This window comes from Artemia sp. Qi Xiang Cuo, chromosome 15, assembly GCF_049724085.1.
Source record: "Artemia sp. Qi Xiang Cuo chromosome 15, ASM4972408v1, whole genome shotgun sequence".
Taxonomy (NCBI): domain Eukaryota; kingdom Metazoa; phylum Arthropoda; class Branchiopoda; order Anostraca; family Artemiidae; genus Artemia; species Artemia sp. Qi Xiang Cuo.
In genome coordinates, this window is record NC_142808.1 from 64,175,815 (window position 1) to 64,196,462 (window position 20,648).

The following is a 20,648-nucleotide window of genomic DNA, read 5'->3' on the forward strand; positions in this document are numbered from 1 at the left end:
ATATGATGATTATAGTCGCTAGAAAACGTAAAATACGCTCTTTTTTTTCATTACGTAAACCCCGTCTTCGACCCCCCTCTGTTTACAAGTTTAATTCATTCATTAGAAATAATTCTTTCGTTCAAAATGTCATTTTCCCATTATCAAAAATAGAGTGTGTTTTTTTTCCTATCTAAATAAACGCATCTGTCTTTAATCCTGTTACAAAAAGGACAGTTCCAGAAACAGGCTTTACTCGCTTGTCTTATCAGAATGGATTAATGCCACATGCGTTTGTGTAATTCAAGACACTTTCAAAAATAGTTTCTTTTTTGGTCAAATTAAACGAGATATTCTATTTGATGAAAGCAAATGGATTTCATAGATGAATAAGAGGCTTTTATAAAAATATTCGACGGGGAAGGGGAGCAATGTAGCTATTCTAACAACGTCATTGGAAGTAGAAAAACAAACTAGGTGGTCACATGAAAAGTAAGGGGGGAGGGGGATTTAGTTTGCTGGCACTTATACCCATTCGCAAGAAAATTAATGTGCACATTCTGATACAGAACACTGAGGTTTAATGTTTGGTTAAATTTTAATTATACCATATTTATGGCTGACTATTTTTAGATCTATATTTTAAATCATTGTATTGGATTTGATGCAGCGGGGTACTATCTTTTTCTTCTGTAAAAAGGGTAATCATTTTTCCATACTAAATTTTGTCTTCTTTTTAAGGACGATTTTGAAGAATGCGTGCCTCCTCCTCAAAAGAGAGCTAAGGCTAATGGCGCTACTCCAATAGAACAAGTGGAGATAGCTGGCCCATTGAGAGCCACCCACTTCCCTTCCAGACTGGCACTGCCTGCCCAAGCCCCATCCGTGCCAGCCCCTATGCAGCCAGGTAGAAAGCTGAAAATAGAATGGATGGTTGCTCACATGATGGTGATCCCCGCTGCTCCAACCCCTCAAGCCAATGACATCGCAGCCGCCACCACATCTATGCAAGAAACAGAAGTCACCGATCCATCTATCCCCCATCATGCTATGCCAGGACCATCCGGCACTCAACTGCAGTCTGAATTTGGAAATATAGGCATTTTACCTCTACCTTCTACCTGATTATAGAAATATCTACCTATTTCTTTCCAACTTTTTTTTAGTCTTTTCTTTTCGCCATTTTTTCAACACTGTAAGAGTGTGTGTCAGATATATTGAAATATTAATCCCCCGCCCCAACCACTGTTTTAAATTTCTCTGCTCCCCTCAGAGATATCTAAATGTAATGCAATTTTTTTTTCATTGTCAAAGAAAGCACTCTTTTGCTTCTTTCTGAACTTTCTGGGGGAGAGCGTGGAGGCAAGTATTTAGTTAAATAATGCTAAGGGGGGGGGGGGGGAGAATTAAGTTCTGAGGGAGGTGTAAAAAATGGTACTTATTTAATAACCCGGTAAACATCTGACTTGAAATGCTTCAGCATAAATAGGGTATTGCCTCTTTCTGAACTTTGTGGGAAAGGGGTGGGAGCAAGTATTTGGTTAAAATAATGCTAGGAGGGGGGAAATTGAGTATTGAGGATGGGGTAAAAATGAACATAGTTTTTTAACTTTATAAAATAATGGTTATTTCAAATAGAAAATAAACCCTTTTTTCTATAAATTAATAAATGTTTATGAAGCATCAATTTTTAGCGGACCTGAACCAATCCTAGCACCACCAATGGAAATTAAAGATGAGAATAAAATAGTTCTTGACAATATGGAGTGGCATAGGCGTTTTCTAGATGATTGTTTTGGGGATGTGGCCAGCCTAGATTATTTAATCTGTGACATTGACATGGTGGAGGACCCGGAGTGGACAGATAGATTTATGCGAGAGCATTAAGGTGATGTTAGTAGTACTAGTGCATCTGAACCGGGTGCTTATAAAGAAATCCCGTCACAGGACAATACAAGCTGGCTTGATCAGCTATCCCAAAACACCCTGGAATCCATACTAACTGACGTAGAGGATTTCATGCCACCTCCATCCATTGAAATTGAACAGACTCAGGGTGGTGCTTTTGACAATTCTATGTCATTTTCCACCATTCTGGTTAACGATACAACTAGTAGTAGTAATAACGATATAGCAACATCACAAGTATCCTCACTTCCAGATTTTTTTTCTTTCCAACTCTGCATTGCACCATTAACAGGTCTACAGTGCCAAATTTGCTGATCTCTTTAAATCTCTAGTGTCAGGGGATATAATAACAGATCCCCTGGCCATTACACATTTATATGCTAATAAGATTCGAGCCCTTCTTGAACAATAGAAGGGGGCGTGGGGGGGGGGGGTCAGTTTTAAAGCATCAATAGAACCAAAAATATTTTTGTATAATGAAAATTCGAGCGAGCTGTATTCGAAATACTTGCACACAGAGATGTTGGCAATTCGCCCGCATTTATCAAATTATGAGGAAGTTTTTCATAATTGGGTTAATAGCATTCAAAGTAAATGGGAAAATTATAACGAGAGGGGTAGTGGGTCGGTGGTTTTATTTATTGAAAGTTTAAATGTTAATATTTGTAGATTTAAAAAGGATTTTATTTTAAGAGGTGGGGCTGGGGAGAGGGCTATAGTTTTAAAATATCATTCAGATTTAGAGGGATGTCAGGGGATACAACGAATCTGTTTCGATACGAGGCTAAAGTGTTTCAAATATGCATTTTTAATTGCTGCATAAGGCCACTTCGAAAAAAAACCACTAGAAAAAAATTTTATGATATGGTAGTTAATTGTAAGAAGGGTTCAAATGTCCCCATAATATATTTTAATTGTCTAAATGATCAATTTACCGTGACACTAAAAGGAATAAATATTTTCGAACGGGCTAATGCACATTTAAAGATTAGTGTCACGGTTTTATAGTATGAAACCGAAATTGAGGAGGGTCACCGTTTCGATAAAAAGGGCGTATTATTTCCAGTGAAGGTTCCTTCAATTGAATCAGTGGAGCATTGGGTGTAGCTTCTATACACGCCACCCACAGAGCCTGATTCAATTGGATATTTTAATCCAATTACCGATATTAGTAGGGTTTTGGGGGAAGATAAAAATGGGTGTGTATGTTATTACTGTCCGACATGCCTCACAAGATTTCGCTCTGATTTAAAGTTGAAGCATCATATGAAACACTGTAAACGTCATGGATACCAAGCTGTGGAGACAGTAAGCGGAGATAGAGAGATCTTACGTTTTAAAAATTTCCAAAATACGCTCCTACAGAGCAATAAGATCGCTTTGGACTGCGAAGCGAAACTCACATACGTGTACGATTCGTCAAATCCAAATCGTGTTAAAATACATGAATCCATAGGGGTCCCTTACGCTCACGCAAAACGAGATTCCAATAATACCATGCAAGTGCTGGATGCAATTGAGATGTTGAGTGACGGTGAAGACTGCATGTGCTTGGCATTGGTCAGTCTATTCAAAACAGCAAACGGTGCAATTTTGTGCCTTCGTTACACAAACTATCCTATGCTCCTATCACCAGATGACAGATTGGCCATTAAAAATTGTAAAATGGTTTGGGTTTGTAAGAGAGAACTTGGTGATTGCGTTGGGAACGGGGGGAAGAGGACGCTGATCGATCATGATCACGTGTGGCAGGAAATTATATCGGGGGGAGTAACTTTAGGGGGGTAGCATATCAGTCGTGCAATTTAAACGTTAGACAGCTATATTTCGTACCTATTTTTATACACAATTCCAATTGCGACTTAAAGTTTGTTCTACCGGCATTGGCCCGGATTGCCAAGGGTGGAGTTGTAGATAACGCATGGATAGATGGTTCTTTTTCATATAATATAATACCCAAATCATCGGAAAAGCTACTGATGCTAGAATTCATGTGGAAAAAAGTTGACAAGGGTAACACGTGCCTGAATAAAATCCGTTTTTTAGACTCTTTCAGCTTCTTCCCCAAATCCTTAAGTCAAATGATTCAGGTACAGAAAAGTGAAAATTTTGATAGCTTCCCCCTCCTTCAACAGCGCTTTCCTGATGATGAAATGTATGATTTATTAACGTGTAAGGGCATATATCCATATGATTATTAAAAATCTGCCTCGAGGCTATATGAGGTGTCATTACCGCCCATTGAAGCTTTTTACAATTCTCTTACTGAGAGTGAATGCACCACTAGCGACTACGAATTTGCTAAGAGGGTTTGGGCAAAGGGCGGATGTAAAAATGGGTGGGATTATTGTAAACTATACTTGGCCAGTGACGTACTCACTCTTCTGGACATTGTGTGCAAAAATACGGATAAAATCGATGGGGAATTTGGGTTGGATTTAGGTTATTATTTTTCCACTCCTCAACTGGTGATGGACTTGATAATTAAAATCAGCAAAGAAGAAATTGGTCTGATCGCCGATGTGGATCAGCATCTGTTTGTAAAGAGATCGATGAGGAGTGGGTATGTTTATCACGGGGATCGTATCATGAAAACTGATCCGACCGGACAGTACACCGATGAAATGTAGGACGCAGTTTTTTTGGATATGAATTCTCTTTACCCATCGGCAATGTCTCACTACTGTTTGCCGTGTGGCAATTATAAATGACTTGACAATCCGTGTGCTTCGAATTTCCCCGACATTACTTGTGTTGAGGCAAATGGGGCACAGGGATGGTTTTTTGAAATTGACGGTGAAATACCAATGGAAATCCATGACTCGGTAAAAGACTTTGTTTTTGCTTTGCATAAATAGACCGGTGGGTAGGGACTCTCTGAGCCCCTACAATTTATCTTTAGTAGAGGATGGGAGTAGGCACTGGGTACCTTCAAAACAAAAACTAATTGCCGACCTCAACCTGAAACAGAATATCGTTGTTCATCACGTGCTATTGAAATGGATGGTGTCCAATAGTTTTAAAGTTACAAAGATACATAGAACCCTCCAATTTGATCAAAAGCCTTACATGAAAACGTTTATTGACACCTTTGTCAGTAAGCGTTCACAAGCGAAAACGAAAGTTAAAAAAGAAGTCTATAAACTCATTTTGAACTCAGCTTTCGATAAAATGTGTGAATGCGTACGAAACAGAAGTCGATGTGACATTGTAACCAATCCCAAAGATTGTGCTCGAATAATTGCGGATTCAAACTTCCCATCGTTCACAATCATAGACTCTAATATGGTGCTCCTACATCGCAAGAAAATAACATTGTTTTAAATAAAAATATTGCAGGTGGGAGTGCAATAACTGAAATATCTAAGAAAATCATGTTGTCATTTTATTATAATGTATGCAAGGTACAGTGGCCGATTGAGGGACAAGTTCAAGTGTATTACGGGGACACTGAATCACTCCTGTTAAAAGTCAAAACTGAAAACCTATTGAATGATTTGGAAAATGGCGAGTACATTAGCTCACAAATGGACTACACTAATTGGGATGAATCCCACTACCCAGAGCAAGTGAAACGCCAGGCCCCAAATCAATTGTTAATGTTAAAATCTGAAACAGGTAGCGATCTGATATTCAGTGGTGTGTTTCCTGGGCTGAAGGTATACTGTGTGGAAACGCACAACAAGGATATCAAACAAGTTTGAAAGGGGGTACCTACACAATTTGTAAAAAATAATTTCGATATGGGTGCCTAAAGAAACTGTGTGGAACGTAGTTTAGTGCCAAGAGCGAAATTCACGGCGATTCACTCTTCAAAATTTAAAAACTACACAGTTAGAGTTGAGAAAAACGCCATGTCGGCCATATCAAACAATGTCTATGTACTTGAGGATTGTGTGAAGGTACTACCACACGTTCATTATTTAATCTCAGACCGAGTTGAATGTGTAGAGTACAGAAAACAACTCGGTCTACAAAAATTAACTTAAATTCATTTAAAAAAGTACAAATGGGGTGGGAGGTTTTTTTTTGGTGATGGGTGTTTTTAAATTTTTTTTTTTTCTGTATCTCAAACAATTTTCAATGTTTGTGCAAGGCAGAGCAATTTCCACATAAATTCCACTATTTAATGTCCCCCGCCGCCCCACCCCCCCCCCTCCCTGTCCCTCCACAATGGCCCTCGCGGCACTTCCCGGCCGCCTTATTGGCCGCCCCCGGGGGGACCCCATTTCAAATTTAAAATGATGTAAATAAAAGTGTGTGATATTATTTTAAGTGTGCATATTCTAATAAATGTTGTATTTTTTCTAAGATAAATAAATTAAAAAAGTGTATTTATTAAAGTTTTTTTCTAGTGCTTATGTAAATGTTGTATTTTTTATTATAAATAAATAAAAAAAAAGTGTATTTTTTCATGTTTAATTTTTTTCATGTTCAATGTAGTATTTTTAAAGTGTTATTACTTTTTTGTGTATAATAAAAGAAATATAATTCTTTATTCGTCTTCTCATTATTCTTGAACGGAGTAGTAGTAGAATTAGGGAAATTATTTAGTCATTAGACAACTATAGTCTACAGTTAGTTGTCTAGGTGAACTGTTGAAGGGAACATGTATAAATTTAAAACACCATTCAGATCGTTTCTGTGTGGGCCGTCAATGTCAGGCAAAACAACACTCTTAACTAAAATAATTAGAAATTGCGATAAAATGTTTGTGGAAAAGCCGAAAAAAATCTACTATTGTTGCAGTATTTCCCAGGAGTCATACAATAAAATAAAAGCGATTGGCACGGCGGGATTGGTGCATATACAATTCATACAGGGACTTGATTTTTTCAGCATTAATGAACCAAAACTCTTGGCTGATTATTGACGATCTGGCTGAATCTATTGAACAATGGTCCCAGGAAATGCTACAACTGTTCACTGTTCGCTCTCATCATGAACAGATTTCCGTTACTCTGATTCTACACAACCTCTTTCATCAGAGCAAGTGTATGCGAACACTTGCATTGAACTGCACCTACTATATCATCTACAGAGTTGTTCGTGATTCTAGCTTGCAATAACTCTCAATAAACAAATACATCCCGGCGCCCCTAAATTTTACTTTCAGCGTACAATCAGGCAACTAATAAACCCTACGACTATATCCTATTGGATCTTAATCAAAATACACCCGAGGATCTGCGTGTAGTCACATATATTTTTGACAATGAAATTACAGTATATCTCCTCGTGAACACTACAAAAGGCTATTACCTGCTATCATGACACTGAAGAAACTATATGAAAATAGACATTTATTTTCAGTTCTAAGCACTTCAAAACCCTCGCTTAGGAAAGCCATACTCAAACATGGTATAGACAATGATTTCATTAATCTAATATCTGAACTTTGTTTCAATTTGACCGAGGGTAATGTTCAACTGCCAGAAGTAGTTAAGCAACAGGCAAAGCAACATCGTTCCATTTTACGTACATTAACCTCCAAAAACAAAGGTAAGAATTTTAAAAAGAAACGTCTTCTTCAGGCGGGCGGTAGCTTTTTCACACTTTTACTGCCAATAATTGCAGGACTTTTAAACAGTTTTCTCTAGAGAGAGAATGGCAAAACCCTATAAATTGACTCCAATAGAACTCGCTCTCTCACCCGTGCAACATTTTGAGAAAAATCTGAGTAAAGTCATTGACAACGAGAATATTGATGATGACAAAAAACTGCTCTTACTTTAAGATGCATTCTCCAGGTGAATAAAAATAAGCCCTATCATGTGAAGGCCGGTGGTATTGATCACCAAAAAAACCATCTCCTCGGGATTCTGTGGCTGCTGCTGGAACACAATTAAAGATGGAGGAATTGGATTAATTTGTTTCTAAATTTGTAAATATATTGCCCCAATCATATATTGAAAAATTTAAACGACTCCTAACTTATCTCATGGAAAGAGGTCAAGATCTTATTTAATTCTACAGCCAAGGGAAAGGAATTATAATTCAGGGGAAGAGCTATTATCTTCTTTATTTAATCTATGATATGGCTATAAATCGTAAAGGACTATTATAATTTGACACTCATCTATACAACTTTCTAAATACATTAAACTTCCCCAAAAGTCTTATTAGCAATAGAAAAATTCTAAAAAAATGAAATGAACATGCACCCTCGTCAACAACACCATTAATATATGAACATGAAGAGGAAGAGGAAGAAGAAGATTTTAAATCAATCTTGGAAAATACTAGCACACCTAGTCGAAACTTGACAATGGTGGCGAGGAGGAGCACACCATTGATAGCTAGACAAAAGCGAAAACGTATCAAGTCACCATCACCCCCATCACCAACCACAACTAGTATACAAAAGGGTAGCGGACGTTACACTACGTGTTTACGTTCAAAATGTTTGAAGTTCTGAAAGGTGTTTATGAAAATATTGGTGAAGTGGGGAGTTTAATTTCCCTCACCACTCTTTCCAAAGTCACTGGTGTTCACACTAAAAGTGCACAAGAATATCTACAAAATGAATCAAGTTACACTCTGCATAGGAATCATAGACTTCGTGCTAGTCATTATCGAAAAACTAAAGCCTTTTTCCCATTGCATATAATGCAAGCAGATCTCCTAAAACTCTAGATGAGATTCAACGACGTCACAATACACGATAAAGTTCATTCTACTTGCAATCAGTTTTTATAGTCGTTATGCATATACAATTCCATTTCGGTCAAAGAGAGGCGTTGAAGTTGCTCAGGCCATTGAAAGTATTCTCGAACAGGATTGGTATAAAAAAATTCTTATGGATCACAGTAGTGAATTTGCTAAACCCCGTAATGCAAAATTAATAGTGAAATATAGCACACTGCCCTATCATTGTAATAGTCCTACAAAGTGTGCATTGGCCGAACGATTGATAAGAACTATTCGACTTTTAATTTCAAGATATTGTATATTTAAAAATACAACTGCTTTTATTCATGATTAAGATAAAATCATGTTGATTTATAATCAACGACCTCATCGATCATTCTCTAACTCAACCCCAACGGAAGTTCATCATTCTGATCATGATACAATTAAAACCTTTCTTAAACAATATTCCAATGAAACGATTGTTAAGAAGAAGAAGAAAAAATTCAATGTTGGTGATACTGTTCGACTTAATAGAACAACTAATGTTTTTGAAAAGGGGAATTACTTGTGGTCCACAGAACTTTTCAAAGTGGTAAAAATCCTAGACACTAAACCCATAACTTATCGTTTGCGCGATACCAAAGATGAAGAGATTCTCCGCGGCTTTTATGACTATGAACTACAAAAAGTTAAAAAAAATAGTGAAATCTATCAAATTGAAAAGATATTAAAGACTCGTACTCACAGGGATAAGACACAGTTACTTGTTCGGTGGCTAGGATACAACTCTGATCTTGATTCTTGGATCGGTGTTGAAGATATTGACAATACCCAATGATTTCTATGTAACATTTATGTCCAACATTTCCGATCCTCTCTACAACGACTTGAATAAGACAAGTGATTTTTGGACGAAACTCTCCCCCGCCATCAAATTTGACGGTGCGTATGAAGTGGCTCTTGTCGACTGTATTCTCAAAAATACCTATAACATCCTGAGAAAGGATCGTGTGTATGATATAAAAGTTATACCATTCGATTGGTCACTCTGAGTCGACTATGAATGGGTTGAAGCACTTAAATCTAGCGAATATCCACATGTCAGATTGAAATATATTGAATAAGATAAAATGACAGATTTGTGTCGTACAATCAATAGAAAATCTCATATCGTAGGAATGGTACACTCCATTTTAATTATTCATTGGAACACGATAGGATTTACAGTACCTCACCTGTTGCCACTGAAATAATTATTCTCAATGATAATCTGAGAGACGTTCTTGGCTTTAAAAAGAATATGGTCAATGGGAAAAATGCTGGCACTATTTATGGGATGTATCAAGTTGTTTTGGCTGATTATCTACCTGGTTTCGCTACGGATTTTGGCGTATTTCTCTATGCATCTTTTTAGGAAAAATCGAGAGTCGTTTATTCAAGTGTCTCCCTCCTACGTTTTCTTGGACGAAAAACAACTCATGGACATGTTCATCACTATAATATAAAGCATCTTCAGTATGTTCCCGTTAACACTTCGTATTTGGAACTCTGTCAGTTAATACTAAGAAGTGAATTGAATCTAGCAATAACAAAAGGCTTAGCAGTGATTACATGTCATTTTCGACCCATTGTCAGCGACACCAGTATCATCACCTAAAATGAACAATAGAAGAATTCCATTTGTCTGTCCCGATATCGAATGCTATGTTGGTGCTCTGAGTCCACATCAAATAGGCAATGTATTGGACTACTACAAGGGGCGTAGTACAATGTCTGGCTATGGTCTTGGTAGCTGGTATGCTAGGCTATTTTGTTCTGCACTATCTCTTGCCAGAAAATATCTTGTACCTGATGCATCAAATTTTGCTGCCTCAACACTACAGGACTGGGGGTCGGGTAAGAATTTCAAGGAAAGTGTTAAGAAAAATATTAGATCTTCAGCAAGAGCCGTTGGTGAGCAATTAAAATCTCAGCAAAATGGGGAGGGATTGAAAATGATGCGTGCGCGTCATTCACTCATCAGTCTCCGCCCAGGCGGGAAGCGAAGGACATCAACAAGGACTTTGAGGAATAAAACAAGGAAGACCAATAAGCAGAAGAAAAAGAAAAAGATTGTTAGATCAAAGAAGGATTTCTTCTCTTAAGATGACTTATCTCCCCCACAAGGAATCACATCCATCAATCAGTTCCTCATTGAATCTCTTCAATGCTGAAAATGTTGATGTCAGTGTCAGGTATGGCTACTATGAACAATTTCACCCCCAATAACCCCTCTCGGAAAATATACACTTTCAAATATTTTCCAATGAAGACTATTTCATTGATTTGTCATCAACATTTATTGCTTTAAATGTTGCGATGAAGAAAAAGTCAGGTAATACAACTCCAACTGTTGCCGATGGTCTCTCCTACGAAAACTGTATTCTAAACAACCTATTCAAACAAATTAATGTATTTATTAATGGAACATTGGTGAGCACTAGCAATAATTTATCCAACTATGCAAGCTGCATACAATTTATGATGATGACACCAAAGGCACACAAGGAGTTAAGAGGACAATCATTGGGCTGTGAATATCGATCAGGTGTTGATACTGACGGCGAGTTGACTACTGCAGTGAGCCATGAGTATCATCTGGTTGGAAAATTAAACCATGAGATATTCAATATATCCCAATGGTTACCCCCCAATGTCAAAATTGACATAAAGTTACAGCTGGCCCCATCGAATTTCATTTTGAGAAAAACACTTCCTGCAGCACCCGATGCAAATGTCATTATCACATCGACAATTCTCTACGTCCAAAAACAACAGGTTATAAGCTCTTTTGAATTGGCAGTGGAAAAGCTAAGAGCCAATGGTAACAACATTAAACTTCTTGTCCCCCATACGATCACAAATCAACGTCACATTGCCACCGGTTCTCGTAGTTATACCGATTAATCATTTATCAATGGTGAAATCCCATCAAAATTGGCTTTGGCCTTTGTGAAGAGTGGCAGTGCCGTTGGATCTTGGACTGAATCCCCCCACGATCTTAATTTTTTCGGTCTATCTAGCCTTGTGTGCAAAGTGACTGGTATTCCACTGTACACTCCACTGTACACTGTACACTGTACACATCATTTCACAAAAAATCCTATAGAACTCTGTACGAGTTGACTATGCAATCCCTAAATCATGACTCTCAACTATTTGAAAATGGAATAACCGATTCAATGTTTTCAAAAAATCATGGCGTAATTTTTTTGGACTTGTCGGGGACTCAGGACTTGAGCATAGTACGAATAGGGTATTCACGTTTCGAGTGTACAGTTGCCGATGCTTTGAATGAGAGTATCACGCTAATATCATTGAGTCAATTTGAAACCTATTGGGAAATCACACCCGACGGCAGTGTTCTACTAGACCTAGCACCATGAACACAAACCAAATAATCAACTGATTTAGTATGGATCCATACATGTCCCAGATCCATACATACAAGTCCTATTGCATACCATCAGACTTCATTGAAAAAAATTCTAAGTGTTAACAATACCCTAATCATTGTAAATAGCAGCCCATCGACTTTGAAGACAGGCCATTGGCTATGCATCTTTCAAACAGCGAAGAATATTGAATTTTTTTATTCTCTTGGCCTTTCGTATAAATTCTACACTCCATACATCAGCAACTTTATTGAAAGCAGTGGGAAAACTATTATTCAAAATCAACGAAGAGTACAGGATTTAACGAATAAGACATGTGGCTTTCATACACTACTCTTTTTCATGTTCAGATGTCATGGCTATACGTACAAGCAGTTTCTTGACATCTACGTTGACTTTCCTCGATTGACCGATTTTCTAGTGGAAAATATACTTACAAGCGTGTTTAATATTGATTTTAGTGCCCTACGAATAAAATGATCTAAAAATGTATGTGAAATTGTTTATTAATAAATGAAAAAAATGTATAGACATGATAAAAACGACTTTTCTACTCTTTAGATTTTATCTTCTACTAGGTAAAGGTATTTGTCGAAAACAACTAATGCAGGTAGATTATCCGAATTTACAGTATACTGATCCTGATGTGTTGCAATGTCAGGGTCACATTTTCTACAGTAGAGTGTAACTTCACTCTTGTCATATCTCTTTGTATAGTCAATGATACTTTTCTCATTAATTCTATAAAATTCACATGTTTCAATTTTTTTATTTGAAGCAATGTCACAAACAGTGTCCTTAAGTGGCGATTCACATTCCGTCACAGCCAAATAAAAATCAGAGGGCTTATAATCATAACACCCATTGTCTTCACAACGATGACGTAGAAACCATATTCTTTTGTTGCTCCAACAGTTGAATTGCTGACCCGGCTCCTCCTCCCAGAACAATCTGAAACCACGACGATACCAATCTTGTAGCAATAAACTAAAATCACGCTTAGGATTCTTTCCAATCATGCCGGGATATGTATTCTCCCTTTGATTACATTTATCATAGGGGCAATTGGAGCATAGGTGCCTTCTAGGATGAGAGTCACACACCTCTTCAAGACAGGAATTAACAACCTTTAATTTGCACAGCATATCCTCTATGTCATTTACACGGGTTGCATAATCTACACTTTTCATCATACTCATCAATCATTGTGCAATTCTCACATTATAACCAGCTGCCCAGTGAGTACATACATAGTGGACATGTATGGAACATTTTTTCATGTCTTGACACTCTCACTGCCACAATGAAACTGAGCTAGCAACAACAACAAATTGGGTGGGATAGAGAGAGAGAGAGAGAGGAGTAAATCATCCTTTAACGCTATCTTTCTCATGAAAAAAAAATCCTAAATTCCTTTGCTAGTCTTCAAAAGAAGTTCGGAGATATAATTTTGTAGTTTTAGGGATAATAAGACAATAAATTTTGTAAATACCTATGAACTACGTCGTGAAAGTTGCATACAGTAATCTAATGACGAAGACCCAGTTTTCGTTACATCAGTAAGCCTTCTAATTGAATATAACCTACTTTCAAAAGACTACTCTTTAAAGTTGTCAAATAGAATCAAACGATTTCCAATAGAACCAAGATTCCCCATTATTCATTCTTTCTCAGATTTATCCATTTTTTTAGAGTCCTAAGACTCTCACAACGCACTAAAAACTAGACGAAATTTTTTCTACTCTAAAAAATATACGCTAAGATACTATAATAAGAAAAATAAAATAGATTTAGGAACAATCTTATTGATCACAATTACAACAATAATAATCACTGATGCAATTTGTTCTCATCAATATATTTCACTAGAACATCTAATTCTGCCTGAAGTCTATTTATATGCACAATAATCAGTTTCGCAGCAAAACATAATTGCTCCTCCACTTTAAATTTGCTTAATGATATCAGGTATCTAGCATACATATCGTCCCATTGAAGGCATAGTCTACAACCTCCGGTTATTTCCACAGCCACATTTGGTACTCGTATATCTTTGCTGCTACCGGCTCCACCATCAATCTCCAATAGTGTAAATGCTCCACTCATTTTCTCTACTAATATCCTCTCAAAAAAACTATTCTCTCTGAATTCAATTTTCTTACTAATATGAATTGCAATGAAAATCACTCCTTTTATTTGAATCCAATCACCAATCAAGTTATCGTATATGGAGCAACCTCCACTCTCTCTGATTGGCCCTAAAAATGGGATGTTGCCTCAGAAACCAGTCTGGTTGTGTTATACAATCTCGACTATACTCTCCAAACGTGTTTGACCACTTTATAGGTTTGCATTCTTTTTGCAATGTGCACGTGAAACTGTACTGCATATTCTTGTGAAATTCCTTGTGCAATTGAAACATATAGCAAAAACCAGTCTGATTGTGTTATACAATTTCGATTATACTCTCAAAACGTGTTCGACCACTTTATAGGTAATCGCTTTTTTACAATGTGCACATGAAACTGTAGTGATTCAGGTGTAAGTTTCCATGTATGGTTCGTGTATATTCAAAGATATTTGATTGTTAAAGCAAGTCCAATTTCTAACAACGATTTCTACTAAACTTCAAAATTTTTGCCTTTCTTTTTTAAGATTTCTGAATTACTGTATTTACCTGTTAAAATACATACAAATATTTTTGCAACTACAAGTTGTTTGCTCTTTACGCAATAATGTTGTTTTTTCTTAATACAGACTGTTCAAAGATATTTGATTAATGAAGCTAGGTCAATTTCTAACAACGATATGTACTAAGCTTCAAAATTTTGGTTTTCTTTTTAAATGTTTTTGAATTGTTCTAATCCATTGTCTAAACTCACTATAAAAGTCTAAAACCTACTGCGTCAGTGGCTCTTTACTGAAAACATAAAAAATTTCCAGTATCAAGAATCTATCAAAACTCAAAACTAATTTTAAAGTTTATAGGTATTTTTAAGGTTTTAATTAAAAATTAAAATTAATGGTCAGACACCATGAATATTTTTGCAGTTTACCTAATAACTTTAGAGATCCATAAAATAAAATTATTTTATTTAAAATTTTCAGAAATTTCTCTAGTTTCAATTCACCAATCAGATTTTTGTTATATAATTAATAGCATAACATTAATAGTTGTGTAACATAGTATAAAATTAATAGTATAACCTTAGTTTTAGTGGCAGTATTATCATCGGTAAACTTTTTTAGGGTATGGTGCCATATTTGACTTACTTAGTTGCATGATTCTATGAGGTTCGTCTCTTAATGTTCGTAACAAGCTACCACTGTAACCCAAATAGTGTGAAACTACAAAACGGAAAAAAACCTATGGCTTTTTCTTAATTGGAAGAGTGAGAGACGACCTGGCTACAACCTACGATTATGACGTCATTGATCAATCTTTGAAATTAAATATGCAGTTTTTCGTAAAAAATTTATTACATTTTAATTTTTTTTCAGTTTCAAAAAGTTTTTGGCCGCATCAATTTCCTTTAAAATAAGTCACTAAACAGCTCTCTACAATGTTCCAGTGCAAAGCTGTCAGAATAGGAAAAGAAAATGCACTGCCTATGATTAGCTTGACTGATCCTTTTTACAGCATTTAACATAAACATCATTAATCAGATATTTTAATATATGCTATACGGTCTAGAGGTTAGGGTGGTTGGCTCTTATCGAGTTGGCCCGAGTTAAACTCCCAGTATGTGAAATTTAACCTCTGATGAATTCTTACAGAAAATAATTAAAATTAATTTGTTTTATACTATTGTACCTGAAGATAAATATGTGTTACATCATCCTCTATATAATAATTCCTTTTAATACTTTAGTTACTATGGGTTACAGTACGTTCTTTAATGTGATTAAATAAAAAAACAAGTTTTTTAAACTGAAAGTAAGGAGCGACATTAAAACTTAAAACGAACAGAAATTATTCCGTATATGAAAGGGTCTGTCCCCTCCTCAACGCCTTGCTCTTTACGCTAAAGATTTTTATTTTTTTGAAAAATAAAGTTGTGAGACAGAGTCAAACTTTAGCGTAAAGAGCGAGGCGTTGAGGAGGGGACAGTCCCTTTAGTGTACAGAATAATTTATGTTCTTTTTAAGTTCTAATGTTGCTCCTTACTTTCAGTTTAAAAAACTTGTTTTTTTATTTAATTTCTGATCGTTTTTTAGTTAATGCAGCTTTTATTTTGGCTCACCGTCATTGAATAAGTACACAAAATTTAAATAAAAATTTTACTCTTCTTTTGCTAAATGGCTGTCTCTAAGTTTGGTTCTGACATAATTTACAAATTAACTTACGTAACCCTAGCCAATACCTTGCTCTTTACGCTAAAGTTCGAACTTAGTTCCAATTCTTTAAAAATGACCCTTAATGACAAAGGCCGTTAATTAGAATAAATAGCTATTATGAAAGTACTAAAAAATCTTTGGCTTAAAGAGCGAGGCATTGACTAGAAGGTGAACCCAATCATATAGCTAATAGTTTTTGCTTGTTTTAAGTTTTGATGTTGCTCCTTACTTTCAGTTGAAAAACTTGTTTTTTATATTTAATTTCTGATTTTGTTTTAAATAATGATGGGAAATCCGGCGCCCCCTTCATAGCCATGTCCCATCCCCCATGAAAACTTTCTTGATGAAAAGATCCTCCCATATAACCCCCGACCCACCCCCAACCCCCACTACCAGAAAAAACTCCCCCTGAAAACGTCTGTATACTTCCCAATAACCCATACTATTTGTTAACATTGGGTAAAGTTCATAGCTTTCAGCCCTCCCCCTGGGGGCTTCGAGGGATTAAGTCATCCTAAATGACATAGTTATAATATTTTTGACCATGCTGAACAAAATGGCTATCTCAAAATTTTGATCCGGTGACTTTGGGAAAAAAAATGAGCGTGGGAGGGGGCCTAGTTACCCTCCATTTTTTGCTCACTTAGAAAGGGAACTAGAACTTTTAATTTCCGTTCCAATGAGCCCTCCACGATATTCTAGGACCACTGCATCGATGCGATCACCCCTGGGAAAAACAAAAAGAAAAAAAAAACAAAAAAATAAACACGCATCCGTGATCTTTATTCTGGCAAAAAATTGAAAATTCCACATTTTTGTAGATAGGAGCTTGAAACCTCTACAGTAGGGTTTTCTGATACGCTGAATATGATTGCGTGATTTTCATTAAGGTTTTTTAGCTTTTAGGGGGTCTTTCCCTCTTTTTTCGAAAATCAGCCAAATTTTCTCAGGCACGTAACTTTTGATGGGTATAATTAAACTTGATGAAACTTATATATTTGAAATCAGAATTAAAATTTGATTCTTTTGATGTATCTATTGGTGTCAAAATTCCGTTTTTTAGAGTTTCGGTTATCATTGAGCCAGATCGCTCCCTACTTACAGTTCGTTACCACGAACTGTTTGACATTTTAAAACTATTTTGTTTTTATTTACACAATGTACTAGATTTAGCAATTTTCTTTAAAATGAGCCATTAAATTAAAATGAGCATAAAATGAGCATCGATTTGAGAAGCCATGAAATGGACAGAAAATCTGTATTATCTTATTACTTTGAACTTAAAAGGATTGCAGACTGGATAAAAAGAATTCTCTTTTCTCGTCCTAAAAACCCTAAGAAATGAACATTGTTTAAAATGACAATTTTAGCTAAAAATGACACATTTTTTAAATGATCTTGGAACCTATTCATGGACCAAAAAGTTGATAACCCTAACAGGGATTTGTCATATTTTTTAGTAAGAACGGGTTTAGTAAGAACAGGTATTGTAACTCCGGAATGGGCTCAATTTATTGGAAATCAGATGTTCTAGTGTCCCTTTTAAGAAACAGTGCGATCGGAGGGTGTAAACCCTCCCACACCTCGTATCTTCCCAAAAGGCACCTGATAGAAATTTTGAGATGGCAATTTGTTGTCGTAGAAACTTCAAAAAATGCTCATTCAATTGGAAATTGAAAGGGCTAGTTCTGTTTTAATAGTCAAAAGCGATTAGAGGGCAACAAACCCCCTCCCACGCCCACCATTTCCTCAAACACATTCTGTAAAAAGTTTGAGATGGCCATTTTTTTTGACGTAGTTGAAAGGTTTTGGAAATTATGTCTTTGAGGATAACAACCCAGCATAGTCATCAGGGCAAAGGTTGTAAGTTATGCTCTTGGGGCATGTAAGGTATTTATAGAAAGAATGATCGTATAAACTTCGGAAGGGGCTCATTGGATTGGCGATCAGAAGTTCTAGCGATTTTTAAATGATTCAGTGATCGGAGGGTGGATCCCACCCCCACCTCGTATTTTACCGAAATACATATGATAGAAATTTTGAGATAGCCATTTGTTGTCTTGGAAACTTTAGAAAGAGCTCATTCTTTCAGAAATTGAAAGGGCTAGTGCCCTTTTGAATAGTAGAAAGTGACCGGAAGGCAACTAGCCCCCTTCCCATGCCTAACATTACCAAAAACCCATTCAATCTAAATTTTAAGATAGCCATTTTTTTCAACGTAATTGAAAGGTCCCGAAATTATGTCTTTTAGGATAACAACCCCCGTAGAGCCCTCAGGGCAAGGGTTGTGAGCATGGAAGGGCAAAAACACGGCTAATAACCCCTATGCCTTCTCAAGACCAGAACACAATTTGCGCTTTACTGAAAACAAAATATGTTTGAAATGTTTTCATCTTTCTTACTTTCATAAATGAAAAATTATCAAAACCTTAACGAAGAAATGTCAGTATATGTCAATTTAACTGACAATCAACGGAAATTTGTTTGTATGTTTTTGTTTTTGTTTAGTGACTGAATTGGTAGCACGGTATTTCACATCTGTAACTTCCAAAAAAAAAATGTCAATTGGTACAAAAACGAAATGAGAGGTAAACACAAAATCTACGAGAGATAAACAAAATACACAAAGGAGAGAAACAAACTACGGATAAAATAAGAAGGAAAAAAATGGTATATGATCCAAATAATAAGCACATCACTTTAGAAATCAACTATGATCATTGAACAAGTCGGACCGTATCAATGAGTGTAGTGTCACCCATGTTCTTGGATGACTTTTGTCATTTTTTAAGTATTTTTTTGCTTTTTTTAGGTTTTATTCAATTGTTCACAGTGAATAATGTAAAACATGGCAAAATCTTCTTTACTCTTTCTAAAATCGTACTATCTACAAACTAAGGTTGCGTTGCTTTTTGTTTATGATTTTACTTTGAACATACGCGGCATGTCTCCCTTTCTCCGAAAATGAAGGTGATGGGAGGAGAGTGTCGGAGAGAGTAAGAGAGCAATTTTTATCTAAAGTAAACACATTTATATTCATTAAATATTTAATTTAATCAAAATGTGGATAGGGATACGACTATTTGGAGGAGTTTTATCAATTAGAAGATAGGGTTTATTTGCTATTTCATACCATAAGAGGATTAGGACAGAGCCAGTTGTCCCTTCAGCCAACGGTACAAGCTCTTAGAAAGTGTATTATAACTTTTAATTAAAATCGAGTAAGGTTTTTACCAAGTTTTGTTGATTGTGGGTGTTAAGTTAGACTGGATGTTGGTTTTAATTTAATTGGATTTTTCTATTCTGTTTGCCTTACGTTTTATGTATTTATTGCATAGTATTTTGCTTTGACTGTTTCTTTAAAATTTAGTCATTTGTAACTTTCGTATTATCATTTTCTTATAACGGCTGATGAATTAAAATTTCACTTGATTAGTTGTTTTAACTCCCGTTTTCAGAAATTCTTGTCATTCATTCACAATTTGCTTCATTTTAAGCCTTAAGAATTTTATCATACTCTTCTAGTTTTAGTCTTTTTTGTTAGGTCTTTATATTGTTTTTTAGGTAATTGTCTAAAAAATCTGGAACTATATATTACAGAGGTGGAAAGATAGGTTATTCTGGAGCATGGGAAAATAAATCTTGAGAACAGACAAATATATATTGAGTTAAAATCTATGAAAATTATATAGAAAACTTTGAAAATAAAACAAACTGGAAGCCATGGAAAAGTCAGCGATACAAAGCAATACTGACCATATGGTGCAACACAGAAGAGTCATGCCTGGGGCCAACCACTAGACACAAGAATAGTCAGGATTCTTAGTATTTAGGTGAACACATTATAGCAATAAAATGTTAACCAAAAAACATTCTTAACTTACAGCAAACTAAGTTTTTTTACTTGAACACATTTTCTTCACATTTTTTTGTAACTCCTTTTCTCGTACAATTGTTGATTATTTAGACAAGGTTCAAATATATATTAAAAAGATAAGAGACTGATAAGGGGATAAATAGTGCCTTGGGAAAAATTTAATTTTTTCCTTGGTTAAGAACAAGACCAGACAAGTGACCTAAGTAAACAACTTTGCAATAATAGCCTTTATCAACTACTTAAAGGTTGATAGTGACGCGGTGGATTCTGATTGAGATTAAATAGAAAAACAAGTTTTTTAAACTGAAAGGAAGGAGCGACATTAAAACTTAAAACGAACAGAAATTATTCCGTATATGAAAGGCGTTGTCCCCTCCTCAACGCCTCGCTCTTTACGCTAAAGTTTGACTTTCCCATAACTTTATTTTTTTAAACAATAAAAAACATTAGCGTAAAGAGCGAGGCGTTGAGGAGGGGAC

The 20,648-nt window shown here is 35.8% G+C and overlaps 1 protein-coding gene across 2 annotated transcripts in view; it reads right to left on the minus strand.

Annotated features, from left to right (window-relative positions):
• LOC148943982 (uncharacterized) overlaps positions 1-20,223 on the minus strand; it is a 254,608-nt gene extending 234,385 nt beyond the window's left edge. The window contains exon 1 of one of the 2 annotated variants that reach the window (XM_089101051.1): positions 20,177-20,223. The gene's annotated coding sequence lies outside the window, so the exon portion shown is untranslated. Of the gene's footprint in view, positions 1-20,048 lie in introns of both variants that reach the window. The other variant, XM_089101050.1, reaches the window with a different exon arrangement.
• Between the last annotated feature and the right edge of the window lie 425 nt (positions 20,224-20,648).